The sequence below is a fragment of the Haliotis rufescens genome, unplaced genomic scaffold, assembly GCF_023055435.1.
Source record: "Haliotis rufescens isolate VD_foot unplaced genomic scaffold, xgHalRufe1.0.p SCAF_4, whole genome shotgun sequence".
Lineage (NCBI taxonomy): Eukaryota > Metazoa > Mollusca > Gastropoda > Lepetellida > Haliotidae > Haliotis > Haliotis rufescens.
The window spans coordinates 27,002,279-27,024,009 of NW_025964112.1; positions in this window are offsets into that span (position 1 = coordinate 27,002,279).

Sequence of the window (21,731 nt, forward strand, 5' to 3'; positions counted from 1 at the left end):
ATCGCGTAAAAGTGACGCATGTGAAAAAGTTCGAATCGCTGATGTATTTATAGTGCGGCCTCAAGTCATGAATTTTTATGCAATTGCGCCACCTTTTTTCATGAGGGTCGACCATGTAAGAATGCATCCACACACCAAATATTTTTATTCTGAAACTTATACTTTTGAGAATAGCTCTCATTGCGTAAAAGTCATGCATGTGAAAAAGTTCGAATCGCTGATGTATTTACAGTGCGGCCTCAAGTCATCATTTTTATGCAAATGCGCCAACTTTTTTCATGAGGGTCGACCATGTAAGAATGCATCCACACACCAAATATTTTTATTCTGAAACTTATACTTTGGAGAATAGCTCTCATTGCGTAAAAGTCATGCATGTGAAAAAGTTCGAATCGCTGATATATTTATAGTGCGGCCTCAAGTCATCATTTTTATGCAAATGCGCCAACTTTTTTCATGAGGGTCGATCATGTTAGAATGCATCCACACACCAAATATTTTCTTCTGAAACTAATACTTTTGAGAATAGCTCTCATTGCGTAAAAGTCATGCATGTGAAAAAGTTCGAATCGCTGATGTATTTACAGTTCGGCCTGAAGTCATCATTTTTATGCAAATGCGCCAACTTTTTTCATGAGGGTCGACCATGTAAGAATGCATCCACACACCAAATATTTTTATTCTGAAACTTATACTTTGGAGAATAGCTCTCATTGCGTAAAAGTCATGCATGTGAAAAAGTTCGAATCGCTGATATATTTACAGTGCGGCCTCAAGTCATCATTTTTGATGCAATTGCGCCACCTTTTTTCATGAGGGTCGACCATGTAAGAATGCATCCACACACCAAATATTTTTATTCTGAAACTTATACTTTTGAGAATAGCTCTCATGGCGTAAAAGTCATGCATGTGAAAAAGTTGGAATCGCTGATGTATTTACTTTCCGGCCTCAAGTCATGATTTTTTATGCAAATGCGCCAATTTCCTCACGAGTCTCGACCATGTAAGAATGCATCCACACACCAAATATTTTTATTCTGAAACTTATACTTTGGAGAATAGCTCTCATCGCGTAAAAGTGACGCATGTGAAAAAGTTCGAATCGCTGATGTATTTATAGTGCGGCCTCAAGTCATGAATTTTTATGCAATTGCGCCACCTTTTTTCATGAGGGTCGACCATGTAAGAATGCATCCACACACCAAATATTTTTATTCTGAAACTTATACTTTTGAGAATAGCTCTCATTGCGTAAAAGTCATGCATGTGAAAAAGTTCGAATCGCTGATGTATTTACAGTGCGGCCTCAAGTCATCATTTTTATGCAAATGCGCCAACTTTTTTCATGAGGGTCGACCATGTAAGAATGCATCCACACACCAAATATTTTTATTCTGAAACTTATACTTTGGAGAATAGCTCTCATTGCGTAAAAGTCATGCATGTGAAAAAGTTCGAATCGCTGATGTATTTACAGTGCGGCCTCAAGTCATCATTTTTATGCAAATGCGCCAACTTTTTTCATGAGGGTCGACCATGTAAGAATGCATCCACACACCAAATATTTTTATTCTGAAACTTATACTTTGGAGAATAGCTCTCATTGCGTAAAAGTCATGCATGTGAAAAAGTTCGAATCGCTGATATATTTATAGTGCGGCCTCAAGTCATCATTTTTATGCAAATGCGCCAACTTTTTTCATGAGGGTCGATCATGTTAGAATGCATCCACACACCAAATATGTTTCTTCTGAAACTAATACTTTTGAGAATAGCTCTCATTGCGTAAAAGTCATGCATGTGAAAAAGTTCGAATCGCTGATGTATTTACAGTTCGGCCTCAAGTCATCATTTTTGATGCAATTGCGGCATTTTTTCCATGAGGGTCGACCATGTCAGAATGCATCCACACACCAAATATTTTTATTCTGAAATTAATACTTTTGAGAATAGCTCTCATTGCGTAAAAGTCATGCATGTGAAAAAGTTCGATTCGCTTATGTATTTCCAGTTCGGCCTCAAGTCATCATTTTTTATGCAATTGCGCCACCTTTTTTCATGAGGGTCGACCATGTAAGAATGCATCCACACACCAAATATTTTTATTCTGAAACTTATACTTTTGAGAATAGCTCTCATGGCGTAAAAGTCATGCATGTGAAAAAGTTGGAATCGCTGATGTATTTACTTTCCGGCCTCAAGTCATGATTTTTTATGCAAATGCGCTAATTTCCTCACGAGTCTCGACCATGTAAGAATGCATCCACACACCAAATATTTTTATTCTGAAACTTATACTTTGGAGAATAGCTCTCATCGCGTAAAAGTGACGCATGTGAAAAAGTTCGAATCGCTGATGTATTTATAGTGCGGCCTCAAGTCATGAATTTTTATGCAATTGCGCCACCTTTTTTCATGAGGGTCGACCATGTAAGAATGCATCCACACACCAAATATTTTTATTCTGAAACTTATACTTTTGAGAATAGCTCTCATTGCGTAAAAGTCATGCATGTGAAAAAGTTCGAATCGCTGATGTATTTACAGTTCGGCCTCAAGTCATCATTTTTATGCAAATGCGCCAACTTTTTTCATGAGGGTCGACCATGTAAGAATGCATCCACACACCAAATATTTTTATTCTGAAACTTATACTTTGGAGAATAGCTCTCATTGCGTAAAAGTCACGCATGTGAAAAAGTTCGAATCGCTGATATATTTATAGTGCGGCCTCAAGTCATCATTTTTATGCAAATGCGCCAACTTTTTTCATGAGGGTCGATCATGTTAGAATGCATCCACACACCAAATATTTTCTTCTGAAACTAATACTTTTGAGAATAGCTCTCATTGCGTAAAAGTCATGCATGTGAAAAAGTTCGAATCGCTGATGTATTTCTAGTTCGGCCTGAAGTCATCATTTTTGATGCAATTGCGGCATTTTTTCCATGAGGGTCGACCATGTCAGAATGCATCCACACACCAAATATTTTTATTCTGAAATTAACACTTTTGAGAATAGCTCTCATTGCGTAAAAGTCATGCATGTGAAAAAGTTCGATTCGCTTATGTATTTCCAGTTCGGCCTCAAGTCATCATTTTTTATGCAATTCCGCCAACTATTTTCATGAGGGTAGACCTTGTAAGAATGCATCCACACACCAAATATTTTTATTCTGAAACTAATACTTTTGAGAATAGCTCTCATGGCGTAAATGTCATGCATGTGAAAAAGTTCGAATCGCTGATGTATTTCCAGTTCGGCCTCAAGTCATCATTTTTTATGCAATTCCGCCAACTTTTTTCATGAGGGTAGACCTTGTAAGAATGCATCCACACACCAAATATTTTTATTCTGAAACTAATACTTTTGAGAATAGCTCTCATTGCGTAAAAGTCTTGCATGTGAAAAAGTTCGAATCGCTGATGTATTTATAGTGCGGCCTCAAGTCATCTTTTTTAATGCAATTGCGCCACCTTTTTTCATGAGTCTCGACCATGTAAGAATGCATCCACACACCAAATATTTTTATTCTGAAATTTATACTTTTGAGAATAGCTCTCATCGCGTAAAAGTGACGCATGTGAAAAAGTTCGAATCGCTGATGTATTTATAGTGCGGCCTCAAGTCATCATTTTTGATGCAATTGCGCCAATTTGTTTCATGAGGTTCGACCATGTAAGAATGCACCCACAAACCAAATATTTTTATTCTGAAACTTATACTTTTGAGAATAGCTCTCATGGCGTAAAAGTCATGCATGTGAAAAAGTTCGAATCGCTGATGTATTTATAGTACTAGTGCGGCCTCAAGTCATGATTTTTTATGCAAATGCGCCAATTTTCTCACGAGTCTCGACCATGTAAGAATGCATCCACACACCAAATATTTTTATTCTGAAACTTATACTTTGGAGAATAGCTCTCATCGCGTAAAAGTGACGCATGTGAAAAGTTCGAATCGCTGATGTATTTATAGTGCGGCCTCAAGTCATCATTTTTTATGCAATTGCGCCACCTTTTTTTATGAGGGTCGACCATGTAAGAATGCATCCACACACCAAATATTTTTATTCTGAAACTTATACTTTTGAGAATAGCTCTCATTGCGTAAAAGTCATGCATGTGAAAAAGTTCGAATCGCTGATGTATTTACAGTGCGGCCTCAAGTCATCATTTTTATGCAAATGCGCCAACTTTTTTCATGAGGGTCGACCATGTAAGAATGCATCCACACACCAAATATTTTTATTCTGAAACTTATACTTTGGAGAATAGCTCTCATTGCGTAAAAGTCATGCATGTGAAAAAGTTCGAATCGCTGATATATTTATAGTGCGGCCTCAAGTCATCATTTTTATGCAAATGCGCCAACTTTTTTCATGAGGGTCGATCATGTTAGAATGCATCCACACACCAAATATGTTTCTTCTGAAACTAATACTTTTGAGAATAGCTCTCATTGCGTAAAAGTCATGCATGTGAAAAAGTTCGAATCGCTGATGTATTTACAGTTCGGCCTCAAGTCATCATTTTTGATGCAATTGCGGCATTTTTTCCATGAGGGTCGACCATGTCAGAATGCATCCACACACCAAATATTTTTATTCTGAAATTAATACTTTTGAGAATAGCTCTCATTGCGTAAAAGTCATGCATGTGAAAAAGTTCGATTCGCTTATGTATTTCCAGTTCGGCCTCAAGTCATCATTTTTGATGCAATTGCGCCACCTTTTTTCATGAGGGTCGACCATGTAAGAATGCATCCACACACCAAATATTTTTATTCTGAAACTTATACTTTTGAGAATAGCTCTCATGGCGTAAAAGTCATGCATGTGAAAAAGTTCGAATCGCTGATGTATTTACTTTCCGGCCTCAAGTCATGATTTTTTATGCAAATGCGCCAATTTCCTCACGAGTCTCGACCATGTAAGAATGCATCCACACACCAAATATTTTTATTCTGAAACTTATACTTTGGAGAATAGCTCTCATCGCGTAAAAGTGACGCATGTGAAAAAGTTCGAATCGCTGATGTATTTATAGTGCGGCCTCAAGTCATGAATTTTTATGCAATTGCGCCAACTTTTTTCATGAGGGTCGACCATGTAAGAATGCATCCACACACCAAATATTTTTATTCTGAAACTTATACTTTTGAGAATAGCTCTCATTGCGTAAAAGTCATGCATGTGAAAAAGTTCGAATCGCTGATGTATTTACAGTGCGGCCTCAAGTCATCATTTTTATGCAAATGCGCCAACTTTTTTCATGAGGGTCGACCATGTAAGAATGCATCCACACACCAAATATTTTTATTCTGAAACTTATACTTTGGAGAATAGCTCTCATTGCGTAAAAGTCATGCATGTGAAAAAGTTCGAATCGCTGATATATTTATAGTGCGGCCTCAAGTCATCATTTTTATGCAAATGCGCCAACTTTTTTCATGAGGGTCGATCATGTTAGAATGCATCCACACACCAAATATTTTCTTCTGAAACTAATACTTTTGAGAATAGCTCTCATTGCGTAAAAGTCATGCATGTGAAAAAGTTCGAATCGCTGATGTATTTCTAGTTCGGCCTGAAGTCATCATTTTTGATGCAATTGCGGCATTTTTTCCATGAGGGTCGACCATGTCAGAATGCATCCACACACCAAATATTTTTATTCTGAAATTAACACTTTTGAGAATAGCTCTCATTGCGTAAAAGTCATGCATGTGAAAAAGTTCGATTCGCTTATGTATTTCCAGTTCGGCCTCAAGTCATCATTTTTTATGCAATTCCGCCAACTTTTTTCATGAGGGTAGACCTTGTAAGAATGCATCCACACACCAAATATTTTTATTCTGAAACTAATACTTTTGAGAATAGCTCTCATGGCGTAAATGTCATGCATGTGAAAAAGTTGGAATCGCTGATGTATTTCCAGTTCGGCCTCAAGTCATCATTTTTTATGCAATTCCGCCAACTTTTTTCATGAGGGTAGACCTTGTAAGAATGCATCCACACACCAAATATTTTTATTCTGAAACTAATACTTTTGAGAATAGCTCTCATGGCGTAAAAGTCATGCATGTGAAAAAGTTCGAATCGCTGATGTATTTATAGTACTAGTGCGGCCTCAAGTCATCATTTTTGATGCAATTGCGCCAATTTTTTTCACGAGGGTCGACCATGTAAGAATGCATCCACACACCAAATATTTTTATTCTGAAACTAATACTTTTGAGAATAGCTCTCATGGCGTAAAAGTCATGCATGTGAAAAAGTTCGAATCGCTGATGTATTTACAGTGCGGCCTGAAGTCATCATTTTTTATGCAATTGCGCCAATTTTTTTCATGAGGTTCGACCATGTAAGAATGCATCCACACACCAAATATTTTTATTCTGAAACTAATACTTTTGAGAATAGCTCTCATTGCGTAAAAGTCATGCATGTGAAAAAGTTCGAATCGCTGATGTATTTATAGTGCGGCCTCAAGTCATCTTTTTTAATGCAATTGCGCCACCTTTTTTCATGAGTCTCGACCATGTAAGAATGCATCCACACACCAAATATTTTTATTCTGAAATTTATACTTTTGAGAATAGCTCTCATCGCGTAAAAGTGACGCATTTGAAAAAGTTCGAATCGCTGATGTATTTATAGTGCGGCCTCAAGTCATCATTTTTGATGCAATTGCGCCAATTTGTTTCATGAGGTTCGACCATGTAAGAATGCACCCACAAACCAAATATTTTTATTCTGAAACTTATACCTTTGAGAATAGCTCTCATGGCGTAAAAGTCATGCATGTGAAAAAGTTCGAATCGCTGATGTATTTATAGTGCGGCCTCAAGTCATCATTTTTGATGCAATTGCGCCAACTTTTTTGATGAGGGTCCACCATGTAAGAATGCAACTATACACCAAATATTTTTATTCTGAAACTAATACTTTTGAGAATAGCTCTCATTGCGTAAAAGTCATGCATGTGAAAAAGTTCGAATCGCTGATGTATTTATAGTGCGGCCTCAAGTCATGATTTTTTATGCAAATGCGCCAATTTTCTCACGAGTCTCGACCATGTAAGAATGCATCCACACACCAAATATTTTTATTCTGAAACTTATACTTTTGAGAATAGCTCTCATCGCGTAAAAGTGACGCATGTGAAAAAGTTCGAATCGCTGATGTATTTATAGTGCGGCCTCAAGTCATGAATTTTTATGCAATTGCGCCACCTTTTTTCATGAGGGTCGACCATGTAAGAATGCATCCACACACCAAATATTTTTATTCTGAAACTTATACTTTTGAGAATAGCTCTCATTGCGTAAAAGTCATGCATGTGAAAAAGTTCGAATCGCTGATGTATTTACAGTGCGGCCTCAAGTCATCATTTTTATGCAAATGCGCCAACTTTTTTCATGAGGGTCGACCATGTAAGAATGCATCCACACACCAAATATTTTTATTCTGAAACTTATACTTTGGAGAATAGCTCTCATTGCGTAAAAGTCATGCATGTGAAAAAGTTCGAATCGCTGATATATTTATAGTGCGGCCTCAAGTCATCATTTTTATGCAAATGCGCCAACTTTTTTCATGAGTCTCGACCATGTAAGAATGCATCCACACACCAAATATTTTTATTCTGAAATTTATACTTTTGAGAATAGCTCTCATCGCGTAAAAGTGACGCATGTGAAAAAGTTCGAATCGCTGATGTATTTATAGTGCGGCCTCAAGTCATGAATTTTTATGCAATTGCGCCACCTTTTTTCATGAGTCTCGACCATGTAAGAATGCATCCACACACCAAATATTTTTATTCTGAAATTTATACTTTTGAGAATAGCTCTCATCGCGTAAAAGTGACGCATTTGAAAAAGTTCGAATCGCTGATGTATTTATAGTGCGGCCTCAAGTCATCATTTTTGATGCAATTGCGCCAATTTGTTTCATGAGGTTCGACCATGTAAGAATGCACCCACAAACCAAATATTTTTATTCTGAAACTTATACCTTTGAGAATAGCTCTCATGGCGTAAAAGTCATGCATGTGAAAAAGTTCGAATCGCTGATGTATTTATAGTGCGGCCTCAAGTCATCATTTTTGATGCAATTGCGCCAACTTTTTTGATGAGGGTCCACCATGTAAGAATGCAACTATACACCAAATATTTTTATTCTGAAACTAATACTTTTGAGAATAGCTCTCATTGCGTAAAAGTCATGCATGTGAAAAAGTTCGAATCGCTGATGTATTTATAGTGCGGCCTCAAGTCATGATTTTTTATGCAAATGCGCCAATTTTCTCACGAGTCTCGACCATGTAAGAATGCATCCACACACCAAATATTTTTATTCTGAAACTTATACTTTTGAGAATAGCTCTCATCGCGTAAAAGTGACGCATGTGAAAAAGTTCGAATCGCTGATGTATTTATAGTGCGGCCTCAAGTCATGAATTTTTATGCAATTGCGCCACCTTTTTTCATGAGGGTCGACCATGTAAGAATGCATCCACACACCAAATATTTTTATTCTGAAACTTATACTTTTGAGAATAGCTCTCATTGCGTAAAAGTCATGCATGTGAAAAAGTTCGAATCGCTGATGTATTTACAGTGCGGCCTCAAGTCATCATTTTTATGCAAATGCGCCAACTTTTTTCATGAGGGTCGACCATGTAAGAATGCATCCACACACCAAATATTTTTATTCTGAAACTTATACTTTGGAGAATAGCTCTCATTGCGTAAAAGTCATGCATGTGAAAAAGTTCGAATCGCTGATATATTTATAGTGCGGCCTCAAGTCATCATTTTTATGCAAATGCGCCAACTTTTTTCATGAGTCTCGACCATGTAAGAATGCATCCACACACCAAATATTTTTATTCTGAAATTTATACTTTTGAGAATAGCTCTCATCGCGTAAAAGTGACGCATGTGAAAAAGTTCGAATCGCTGATGTATTTATAGTGCGGCCTCAAGTCATGAATTTTTATGCAATTGCGCCACCTTTTTTCATGAGGGTCGACCATGTAAGAATGCATCCACACACCAAATATTTTTATTCTGAAACTTATACTTTTGAGAATAGCTCTCATTGCGTAAAAGTCATGCATGTGAAAAAGTTCGAATCGCTGATGTATTTACAGTGCGGCCTCAAGTCATCATTTTTATGCAAATGCGCCAACTTTTTTCATGAGGGTCGACCATGTAAGAATGCATCCACACACCAAATATTTTTATTCTGAAACTTATACTTTGGAGAATAGCTCTCATTGCGTAAAAGTCATGCATGTGAAAAAGTTCGAATCGCTGATATATTTATAGTGCGGCCTCAAGTCATCATTTTTATGCAAATGCGCCAACTTTTTTCATGAGGGTCGATCATGTTAGAATGCATCCACACACCAAATATTTTCTTCTGAAACTAATACTTTTGAGAATAGCTCTCATTGCGTAAAAGTCATGCATGTGAAAAAGTTCGAATCGCTGATGTATTTCTAGTTCGGCCTCAAGTCATCATTTTTGATGCAATTGCGGCATTTTTTCCATGAGGGTCGACCATGTCAGAATGCATCCACACACCAAATATTTTTATTCTGAAATTAACACTTTTGAGAATAGCTCTCATTGCGTAAAAGTCATGCATGTGAAAAAGTTCGATTCGCTTATGTATTTCCAGTTCGGCCTCAAGTCATCATTTTTTATGCAATTCCGCCAACTTTTTTCATGAGGGTAGACCTTGTAAGAATGCATCCACACACCAAATATTTTTATTCTGAAACTAATACTTTTGAGAATAGCTCTCATGGCGTAAATGTCATGCATGTGAAAAAGTTCGAATCGCTGATGTATTTCCAGTTCGGCCTCAAGTCATCATTTTTGATGCAATTCCGCCAACTTTTTTCATGAGGGTAGACCTTGTAAGAATGCATCCACACACCAAATATTTTTATTCTGAAACTAATACTTTTGAGAATAGCTCTCATTGCGTAAAAGTCTTGCATGTGAAAAAGTTCGAATCGCTGATGTATTTATAGTGCGGCCTCAAGTCATCATTTTTGATGCAATTGCGCCAATTTGTTTCATGAGGTTCGACCATGTAAGAATGCATCCACACACCAAATATTTTTATTCTGAAACTTATACCTTTGAGAATAGCTCTCATGGCGTAAAAGTCATGCATGTGAAAAAGTTCGAATCGCTGATGTATTTATAGTGCGGCCTCAAGTCATCATTTTTGATGCAATTGCGCCAATTTGTTTCATGAGGTTCGACCATGTAAGAATGCACCCACAAACCAAATATTTTTATTCTGAAACTTATACTTTTGAGAATAGCTCTCATGGCGTAAAAGTCATGCATGTGAAAAAGTTCGAATCGCTGATGTATTTATAGTACTAGTGCGGCCTCAAGTCATGATTTTTTATGCAAATGCGCCAATTTTCTCACGAGTCTCGACCATGTAAGAATGCATCCACACACCAAATATTTTTATTCTGAAACTTATACTTTGGAGAATAGCTCTCATCGCGTAAAAGTGACGCATGTGAAAAAGTTCGAATCGCTTATGTATTTATAGTGCGGCCTCAAGTCATCATTTTTTATGCAATTGCGCCACCTTTTTTTATGAGGGTCGACCATGTAAGAATGCATCCACACACCAAATATTTTTATTCTGAAACTTATACTTTTGAGAATAGCTCTCATTGCGTAAAAGTCATGCATGTGAAAAAGTTCGAATCGCTGATGTATTTACAGTGCGGCCTCAAGTCATCATTTTTATGCAAATGCGCCAACTTTTTTCATGAGGGTCGACCATGTAAGAATGCATCCACACACCAAATATTTTTATTCTGAAACTTATACTTTGGAGAATAGCTCTCATTGCGTAAAAGTCATGCATGTGAAAAAGTTCGAATCGCTGATATATTTATAGTGCGGCCTCAAGTCATCATTTTTATGCAAATGCGCCAACTTTTTTCATGAGGGTCGATCATGTTAGAATGCATCCACACACCAAATATGTTTCTTCTGAAACTAATACTTTTGAGAATAGCTCTCATTGCGTAAAAGTCATGCATGTGAAAAAGTTGGAATCGCTGATGTATTTACAGTGCGGCCTCAAGTCATCATTTTTATGCAAATGCGCCAACTTTTTTCATGAGGGTCGACCATGTAAGAATGCATCCACACACCAAATATTTTTATTCTGAAACTTATACTTTGGAGAATAGCTCTCATTGCGTAAAAGTCATGCATGTGAAAAAGTTCGAATCGCTGATATATTTATAGTGCGGCCTCAAGTCATCATTTTTATGCAAATGCGCCAACTTTTTTCATGAGGGTCGATCATGTTAGAATGCATCCACACACCAAATATTTTCTTCTGAAACTAATACTTTTGAGAATAGCTCTCATTGCGTAAAAGTCATGCATGTGAAAAAGTTCGAATCGCTGATGTATTTCTAGTTCGGCCTGAAGTCATCATTTTTGATGCAATTGCGGCATTTTTTCCATGAGGGTCGACCATGTCAGAATGCATCCACACACCAAATATTTTTATTCTGAAATTAACACTTTTGAGAATAGCTCTCATTGCGTAAAAGTCATGCATGTGAAAAAGTTCGATTCGCTTATGTATTTCCAGTTCGGCCTCAAGTCATCATTTTTTATGCAATTCCGCCAACTTTTTTCATGAGGGTAGACCTTGTAAGAATGCATCCACACACCAAATATTTTTATTCTGAAACTAATACTTTTGAGAATAGCTCTCATGGCGTAAATGTCATGCATGTGAAAAAGTTCGAATCGCTGATGTATTTCCAGTTCGGCCTCAAGTCATCATTTTTTATGCAATTCCGCCAACTTTTTTCATGAGGGTAGACCTTGTAAGAATGCATCCACACACCAAATATTTTTATTCTGAAACTAATACTTTTGAGAATAGCTCTCATGGCGTAAAAGTCATGCATGTGAAAAAGTTCGAATCGCTGATGTATTTATAGTACTAGTGCGGCCTCAAGTCATCCTTTTTGATGCAATTGCGCCAATTTTTTTCACCAGGGTCGACCATGTAAGAATGCATCCACACACCAAATATTTTTATTCTGAAACTAATACTTTTGAGAATAGCTCTCATGGCGTAAAAGTCATGCATGTGAAAAAGTTCGAATCGCTGATGTATTTACAGTGCGGCCTCAAGTCATCATTTTTTATGCAATTGCGCCAATTTTTTTCATGAGGTTCGACCATGTAAGAATGCATCCACACACCAAATATTTTTATTCTGAAACTAATACTTTTGAGAATAGCTCTCATTGCGTAAAAGTCATGCATGTGAAAAAGTTCGAATCGCTGATGTATTTATAGTGCGGCCTCAAGTCATCTTTTTTAATGCAATTGCGCCACCTTTTTTCATGAGTCTCGACCATGTAAGAATGCATCCACACACCAAATATTTTTATTCTGAAATTTATACTTTTGAGAATAGCTCTCATCGCGTAAAAGTGACGCATGTGAAAAAGTTCGAATCGCTGATGTATTTATAGTGCGGCCTCAAGTCATCATTTTTGATGCAATTGCGCCAATTTGTTTCATGAGGTTCGACCATGTAAGAATGCACCCACAAACCAAATATTTTTATTCTGAAACTTATACCTTTGAGAATAGCTCTCATGGCGTAAAAGTCATGCATGTGAAAAAGTTCGAATCGCTGATGTATTTATAGTGCGGCCTCAAGTCATCATTTTTGATGCAATTGCGCCAACTTTTTTGATGAGGGTCCACCATGTAAGAATGCAACTATACACCAAATATTTTTATTCTGAAACTAATACTTTTGAGAATAGCTCTCATTGCGTAAAAGTCATGCATGTGAAAAAGTTCGAATCGCTGATGTATTTATAGTGCGGCCTCAAGTCATGATTTTTTATGCAAATGCGCCAATTTTCTCACGAGTCTCGACCATGTAAGAATGCATCCACACACCAAATATTTTTATTCTGAAACTAATACTTTTGAGAATAGCTCTCATTGCGTAAAAGTCATGCATGTGAAAAAGTTCGAATCGCTGATGTATTTATAGTACTAGTGCGGCCTCAAGTCATGATTTTTTATGCAAATGCGCCAATTTTCTCACGAGTCTCGACCATGTAAGAATGCATCCACACACCAAATATTTTTATTCTGAAACTTATACTTTTGAGAATAGCTCTCATGGCGTAAAAGTCATGCATGTGAAAAAGTTCGAATCGCTGATGTATTTATAGTGCGGCCTCAAGTCATCATTTTTTATGCAATTGCGCCACCTTTTTTCATGAGGGTCGACCATGTAAGAATGCATCCACACACGAAATATTTTTATTCTGAAACTTATACTTTTGAGAATAGCTCTCATTGCGTAAAAGTCATGCATGTGAAAAAGTTCGAATCGCTGATGTATTTATAGTGCGGCCTCAAGTCATCATTTTTAATGCAATTGCGCCACCTTTTTTCATGAGGGTCGACCATGTAAGAATGCATCCACACACCAAATATTTTTATTCCGAAACTTATACTTTTGAGAATAGCTCTCATGGCGTAAAAGTCATGCATGTGAAAAAGTTCGAATCGCTGATGTATTTATAGTGCGGCCTCAAGTCATCATTTTTATGCAAATGCGCCAACTTTTTTCATGAGGGTCGACCATGTAAGAATGCATCCACACACCAAATATTTTTATTCTGAAACTTATACTTTTGAGAATAGCTCTCATGGCGTAAAAGTCATGCATGTGAAAAAGTTCAAATCGCTGATATATTTATAGTGCGGCCTCAAGTCATCATTTTTATGCAAATGCGCCAACTTTTTTCATGAGGGTCGACCATGTTAGAACGCATCCACACACCAAATATTTTAATTCTGAAACTAATACTTTTGAGAATAGCTCTCATGGCGTAAAAGTCATGCATGTGAAAAAGTTCGAATCGCTGATGTATTTACAGTGCGGCCTCAAGTCATCATTTTTGATGCAATTGCGCCAATTTCTTTCATGAGGGTAAGAATGCATCCACACACCAAATATTTTTATTCTGAAACTAATACTTTTGAGAATAGCTCTCATGGCGTAAAAGTCATGCATGTGAAAAAGTTCGAATCGCTGATGTATTTACAGTGCGGCCTCAAGGCATCATTTTTTATGCAATTGCGCCAATTTTGTTCATGAGGGTCGACCATGTAAGAATGCATCCACACACCAAATATTTTTATTCTGAAGCTAATACTTTTGAGAATAGCTCTCATGGCGTAAAAGTCATTCATGTGAAAAAGTTCGAATCGCTGATGTATTTGCAGTGCGGCCTCAAGTCATGATTTTTGATGCAATTGCGCCAATGTTTTTCATGAGGGTCCACCATGTAAGAATGCATCCACACACCAAATATTTTTATTCTGAAACTAATTCTTTTGAGAATAGCTCTTATTGCGTAAAAGTCATGCATGTGAAAAAGTTCGAATCGCTGATGTATTTATAGTACTAGTGCGGCCTCAAGTCATGATTTTTTATGCAAATGCGCCAATTTTCTCACGAGTCTCGACCATGTAAGAATGCATCCACAAACCAAATATTTTTATTCTGAAACTTATACTTTTGAGAATAGCTCTCATCGCGTAAAAGTGACGGATGTGAAAAAGTTCGAATCGCTGATGTATTCATAGTGCGGCCTCAAGTCATCATTTTTTATGCAATTGCGCCACCTTTTTTCATGAGGGTCGACCATGTAAGAATGCATCCACACACCAAATATTTTTATTCTGAAACTTATACTTTTGAGAATAGCTCTCATTGCGTAAAAGTCATGCATGTGAAAAAGTTGGAATCGCTGATGTATTTACAGTGCGGCCTCAAGTCATCATTTTTAATGCAATTGCGCCACCATTCTTCATGAGGGTCGACCATGTAAGAATGCATCCACACACCAAATATTTTTATTCTGAAACTTATACTTTTGAGAATAGCTCTCATTGCGTAAAAGTCATGCATGTGAAAAAGTTCGAATCGCTGATGTATTTATAGTGCGGCCTCAAGTCATCATTTTTATGCAAATGCGCCAACTTTTTTCATGAGGGTCGACCATGTTAGAATGCATCCACACACCAAATATTTTTATTCTGAAACTAATACTTTGGAGAATAGCTCTCATGGCGTAAAAGTGACGCATGTGAAAAAGTTCGAATCGCTGATGTATTTATAGTGCGGCCTCAAGTCATCATTTTTGATGCAATTGCGCCAACTTTTTTCATGAGGGTCGACCATGTAAGAATGCATCCACACACCAAATATTTTTATTCTGAAACTTATACTTTTGAGAATAGCTCTCATGGCGTAAAAGTCATGCATGTGAAAAAGTTCGAATCGCTGATGTATTTATAGTGCGGCCACAAGTCATCATTTTTGATGCAATTGCGCCACCTTTTTTCATGAGGGTCGACCATGTAAGAATGCATCCACACACCAAATATTTTTATTCTGAAACTTATACTTTTGAGAATAGCTCTCATTGCGTAAAAGTCATGCATGTGAAAAAGTTCGAATCGCTGATGTATTTATAGTGCGGCCTCAAGTCATCATTTTTATGCAAATGCGCCAACTTTTTTCATGAGGGTCGACCATGTAAGAATGCATCCACACACCAAATATTTTTATTCTGAAACTTATACTTTTGAGAATAGCTCTCATTGCGTAAAAGTCATGCATGTGAAAAAGTTGGAATCGCTGATATATTTATAGTGCGGCCTCAAGTCATCATTTTTAATGCAATTGCGCCACCTTTTTTCATGAGGGTCGACCATGTAAGAATGCATCCACACACCAAATATTTTTATTCTGAAACTTATACTTTTGAGAATAGCTCTCATTGCGTAAAAGTCATGCATGTGAAAAAGTTCGAATCGCTTATGTATTTCCAGTTCGGCCTCAAGTCAACATTTTTTATGCAATTCCGCCAACTTTTTTCATGATGGTAGACCTTGTAAGAATGCATCCACACACCAAATATTTTTATTCTGAAACTAATACTTTTGAGAATAGCTCTCATGGGGTAAAAGTCATGCATGTGAAAAAGTTCGAATCGCTGATGTATTTACAGTGCGGCCTCAAGTCATGATTTTTGATGCAATTCCGCCAATTTTTTTCATGAGGTTCGACCATGTAAGAATGCATCCACACACCAAATATTTTTATTCTGAAACTTATACTTTTGAGAATAGCTCTCATTGCGTAAAAGTCATGCATGTGAAAAAGTTGGAATCGCTGATGTATTTACAGTTCGGCCTCAAGTCATCATTTTTAATGCAATTGCGCCACCATTTTTCATGAGGGTCGACCATGTAAGAATGCATCCACACACCAAATATTTTTATTCTGAAACTTATACTTTTGAGAATAGCTCTCATTGCGTAAAAGTCATGCATGTGAAAAAGTTGGAATCGCTGATGTATTTACAGTGCGGCCTCAAGTCATCATTTTTATGCAAATGCGCCAACTTTTTTCATGAGGGTCGACCATGTAAGAATGCATCCACACACCAAATATTTTTATTCTGAAACTTATACTTTTGAGAATAGCTCTCATTGCGTAAAAGTCATGCATGTGAAAAAGTTCGAATCGCTGATGTATTTATAGTGCGGCCACAAGTCATCATTTTTGATGCAATTGCGCCACCTTTTTTCATGAGGGTCGACCATGTAAGAATGCATCCACACACCAAATATTTTTATTCTGAAACTTATACTTTGGAGAATAGCTCTCATTGCGTAAAAGTCATGCATGTGAAAAAGTTGGAATCGCTGATGTATTTACAGTGCGGCCTCAAGTCATCATTTTTAATGCAATTGCGCCACCATTTTTCATGAGGGTCGACCATGTAAGAATGCATCCACACACCAAATATTTTTATTCTGAAACTTATACTTTGGAGAATAGCTCTCATTGCGTAAAAGTCATGCATGTGAAAAAGTTGGAATCGCTGATGTATTTACAGTGCGGCCTCAAGTCATCATTTTTATGCAAATGCGCCAACTTTTTTCATGAGGGTCGACCATGTAAGAATGCATCCACACACCAAATATTTTTATTCTGAAACTTATACTTTTGAGAATAGCTCTCATTGCGTAAAAGTCATGCATGTGAAAAAGTTCGAATCGCTGATGTATTTATAGTGCGGCCACAAGTCATCATTTTTGATGCAATTGCGCCACCTTTTTTCATGAGGGTCGACCATGTAAGAATGCATCCACACACCAAATATTTTTATTCTGAAACTTATACTTTTGAGAATAGCTCTCATTGCGTAAAAGTCATGCATGTGAAAAAGTTGGAATCGCTGATGTATTTACAGTGCGGCCTCAAGTCATCATTTTTATGCAAATGCGCCAACTTTTTTCATGAGGGTCGACCATGTAAGAATGCATCCACACACCAAATATTTTTATTCTGAAACTTATACTTTTGAGAAAAGCTCTCATTGCGTAAAAGTCATGCATGTGAAAAAGTTCGAATCGCTGATGTATTTATAGTGCGGCCTCAAGTCATCATTTTTATGCAAATGCGCCAACTTTTTTCATGAGGGTCGACCATGTAAGAATGCATCCACACACCAAATATTTTTATTCTGAAACTTATACTTTTGAGAATAGCTCTCATTGCGTAAAAGTCATGCATGTGAAAAAGTTCGAATCGCTGATATATTTATAGTGCGGCCTCAAGTCATCATTTTTAATGCAATTGCGCCACCTTTTTTCATGAGGGTCGACCATGTAAGAATGCATCCACACACCAAATATTTTTATTCTGAAACTTATACTTTTGAGAATAGCTCTCATTGCGTAAAAGTCATGCATGTGAAAAAGTTGGAATCGCTTATGTATTTCCAGTTCGGCCTCAAGTCAACATTTTTTATGCAATTCCGCCAACTTTTTTCATGATGGTAGACCTTGTAAGAATGCATCCACACACCAAATATTTTTATTCTGAAACTAATACTTTTGAGAATAGCTCTCATGGGGTAAAAGTCATGCATGTGAAAAAGTTGGAATCGCTGATGTATTTACAGTGCGGCCTCAAGTCATGATTTTTGATGCAATTCCGCCAATTTTTTTCATGAGGTTCGACCATGTAAGAATGCATCCACACACCAAATATTTTTATTCTGAAACTTATACTTTTGAGAATAGCTCTCATTGCGTAAAAGTCATGCATGTGAAAAAGTTGGAATCGCTGATGTATTTACAGTTCGGCCTCAAGTCATCATTTTTAATGCAATTGCGCCACCATTTTTCATGAGGGTCGACCATGTAAGAATGCATCCACACACCAAATATTTTTATTCTGAAACTTATACTTTTGAGAATAGCTCTCATTGCGTAAAAGTCATGCATGTGAAAAAGTTGGAATCGCTGATGTATTTACAGTGCGGCCTCAAGTCATCATTTTTATGCAAATGCGCCAACTTTTTTCATGAGGGTCGACCATGTAAGAATGCATCCACACACCAAATATTTTTATTCTGAAACTTATACTTTTGAGAATAGCTCTCATTGCGTAAAAGTCATGCATGTGAAAAAGTTCGAATCGCTGATGTATTTATAGTGCGGCCACAAGTCATCATTTTTGATGCAATTGCGCCACCTTTTTTCATGAGGGTCGACCATGTAAGAATGCATCCACACACCAAATATTTTTATTCTGAAACTTATACTTTGGAGAATAGCTCTCATGGCGTAAAAGTCATGCATGTGAAAAAGTTGGAATCGCTGATGTATTTACAGTGCGGCCTCAAGTCATCATTTTTAATGCAATTGCGCCACCATTTTTCATGAGGGTCGACCATGTAAGAATGCATCCACACACCAAATATTTTTATTCTGAAACTTATACTTTGGAGAATAGCTCTCATTGCGTAAAAGTCATGCATGTGAAAAAGTTGGAATCGCTGATGTATTTACAGTGCGGCCTCAAGTCATCATTTTTATGCAAATGCGCCAACTTTTTTCATGAGGGTCGACCATGTAAGAATGCATCCACACACCAAATATTTTTATTCTGAAACTTATACTTTTGAGAATAGCTCTCATTGCGTAAAAGTCATGCATGTGAAAAAGTTCGAATCGCTGATGTATTTATAGTGCGGCCACAAGTCATCATTTTTGATGCAATTGCGCCACCTTTTTTCATGAGGGTCGACCATGTAAGAATGCATCCACACACCAAATATTTTTATTCTGAAACTTATACTTTTGAGAATAGCTCTCATTGCGTAAAAGTCATGCATGTGAAAAAGTTGGAATCGCTGATGTATTTACAGTGCGGCCTCAAGTCATCATTTTTATGCAAATGCGCCAACTTTTTTCATGAGGGTCGACCATGTAAGAATGCATCCACACACCAAATATTTTTATTCTGAAACTTATACTTTTGAGAATAGCTCTCATTGCGTAAAAGTCATGCATGTGAAAAAGTTCGAATCGCTGATGTATTTATAGTGCGGCCTCAAGTCATCATTTTTATGCAAATGCGCCAACTTTTTTCATGAGGGTCGACCATGTAAGAATGCATCCACACACCAAATATTTTTATTCTGAAACTTATACTTTTGAGAATAGCTCTCATTGCGTAAAAGTCATGCATGTGAAAAAGTTGGAATCGCTGATATATTTATAGTGCGGCCTCAAGTCATCATTTTTAATGCAATTGCGCCACCTTTTTTCATGAGGGTCGACCATGTAAGAATGCATCCACACACCAAATATTTTTATTCTGAAACTTATACTTTTGAGAATAGCTCTCATTGCGTAAAAGTCATGCATGTGAAAAAGTTCGAATCGCTTATGTATTTCCAGTTCGGCCTCAAGTCAACATTTTTTATGCAATTCCGCCAACTTTTTTCATGATGGTAGACCTTGTAAGAATGCATCCACACACCAAATATTTTTATTCTGAAACTAATACTTTTGAGAATAGCTCTCATGGGGTAAAAGTCATGCATGTGAAAAAGTTCGAATCGCTGATGTATTTACAGTGCGGCCTCAAGTCATGATTTTTGATGCAATTCCGCCAATTTTTTTCATGAGGTTCGACCATGTAAGAATGCATCCACACACCAAATATTTTTATTCTGAAACTTATACTTTTGAGAATAGCTCTCATTGCGTAAAAGTCATGCATGTGAAAAAGTTGGAATCGCTGATGTATTTACAGTGCGGCCTCAAGTCATCATTTTTAATGCAATTGCGCCACCATTTTTCATGAGGGTCGACCATGTAAGAATGCATCCACACACCAAATATTTTTATTCTGAAACTTATACTTTTGAGAATAGCTCTCATTGCGTAAAAGTCATGCATGTGAAAAAGTTGGAATCGCTGATGTATTTATAGTGCGGCCTCAAGTCATCATTTTTATGCAAATGCGCCAACTTTTTTCATGAGGGTCGACCATGTTAGAATGCATCCACACACCAAATATTTTTATTCTGAAACTAATACTTTGGAGAATAGCTCTCATGGCGTAAAAGTGACGCATGTGAAAAAGTTCGAATCGCTGATGTATTTATAGTGCGGCCTCAAGTCATCATTTTTGATGCAATTGCGCCACCTTTTTTCATGAGGGTCGACCATGTAAGAATGCATCCACACACCAAATATTTTTATTCTGAAACTTATACTTTTGAGAATAGCTCTCATTGCGTAAAAGTCATGCATGTGAAAAAGTTGGAATCGCTGATGTATTCACAGTGCGGCCTCAAGTCATCATTTTTATGCAAATGCGCCAACTTTTTTCATGAGGGTAGACCATGTAAGAATGCATCCACACACCAAATATTTTTATTCTGAAACTTATACTTTTGAGAATAGCTCTCATGGCGTAAAAGTCATGCATGTGAAAAAGTTCGAATCGCTGATGTATTTATAGTGCGGCCTCAAGTCATCATTTTTATGCAAATGCGCCACCTTTTTTCATGAGGGTCGACCATGTAAGAATGCATCCACACACCAAATATTTTTATTCTGAAACTTATACTTTTGAGAATAGCTCTCATTGCGTAAAAGTCATGCATGTGAAAAAGTTGGAATCGCTGATGTATTTCCAGTTCGGCCTGAAGTCAACATTTTTTATGCAATTCCGCCAACTTTTTTCATCATGGTAGACCTTGTAAGAATGCATCCACACACCAAATATTTTTATTCTGAAACTAATACTTTTGAGAATAGCTCTCATGGGGTAAAAGTCATGCATGTGAAAAAGTTCGAATCGCTGATGTATTTATAGTGCGGCCTCAAGTCATGATTTTTGATGCAATTCCGCCAATTTTTTTCATGAGGTTCGACCATGTAAGAATGCATCCACACACCAAATATTTTTATTCTGAAACTTATACTTTTGAGAATAGCTCTCATTGCGTAAAAGTCATGCATGTGAAAAAGTTCGAATCGCTGATATATTTATAGTGCGGCCTCAAGTCATCATTTTTAATGCAATTGCGCCACCTTTTTTCATGAGGGTCGACCATGTAAGAATGCATCCACACACCAAATATTTTTATTCTGAAACTTATACTTTTGAGAATAGCTCTCATTGCGTAAAAGTCATGCATGTGAAAAAGTTCGAATCGCTTATGTATTTCCAGTTCGGCCTCAAGTCAACATTTTTTATGCAATTCCGCCAACTTTTTTCATGA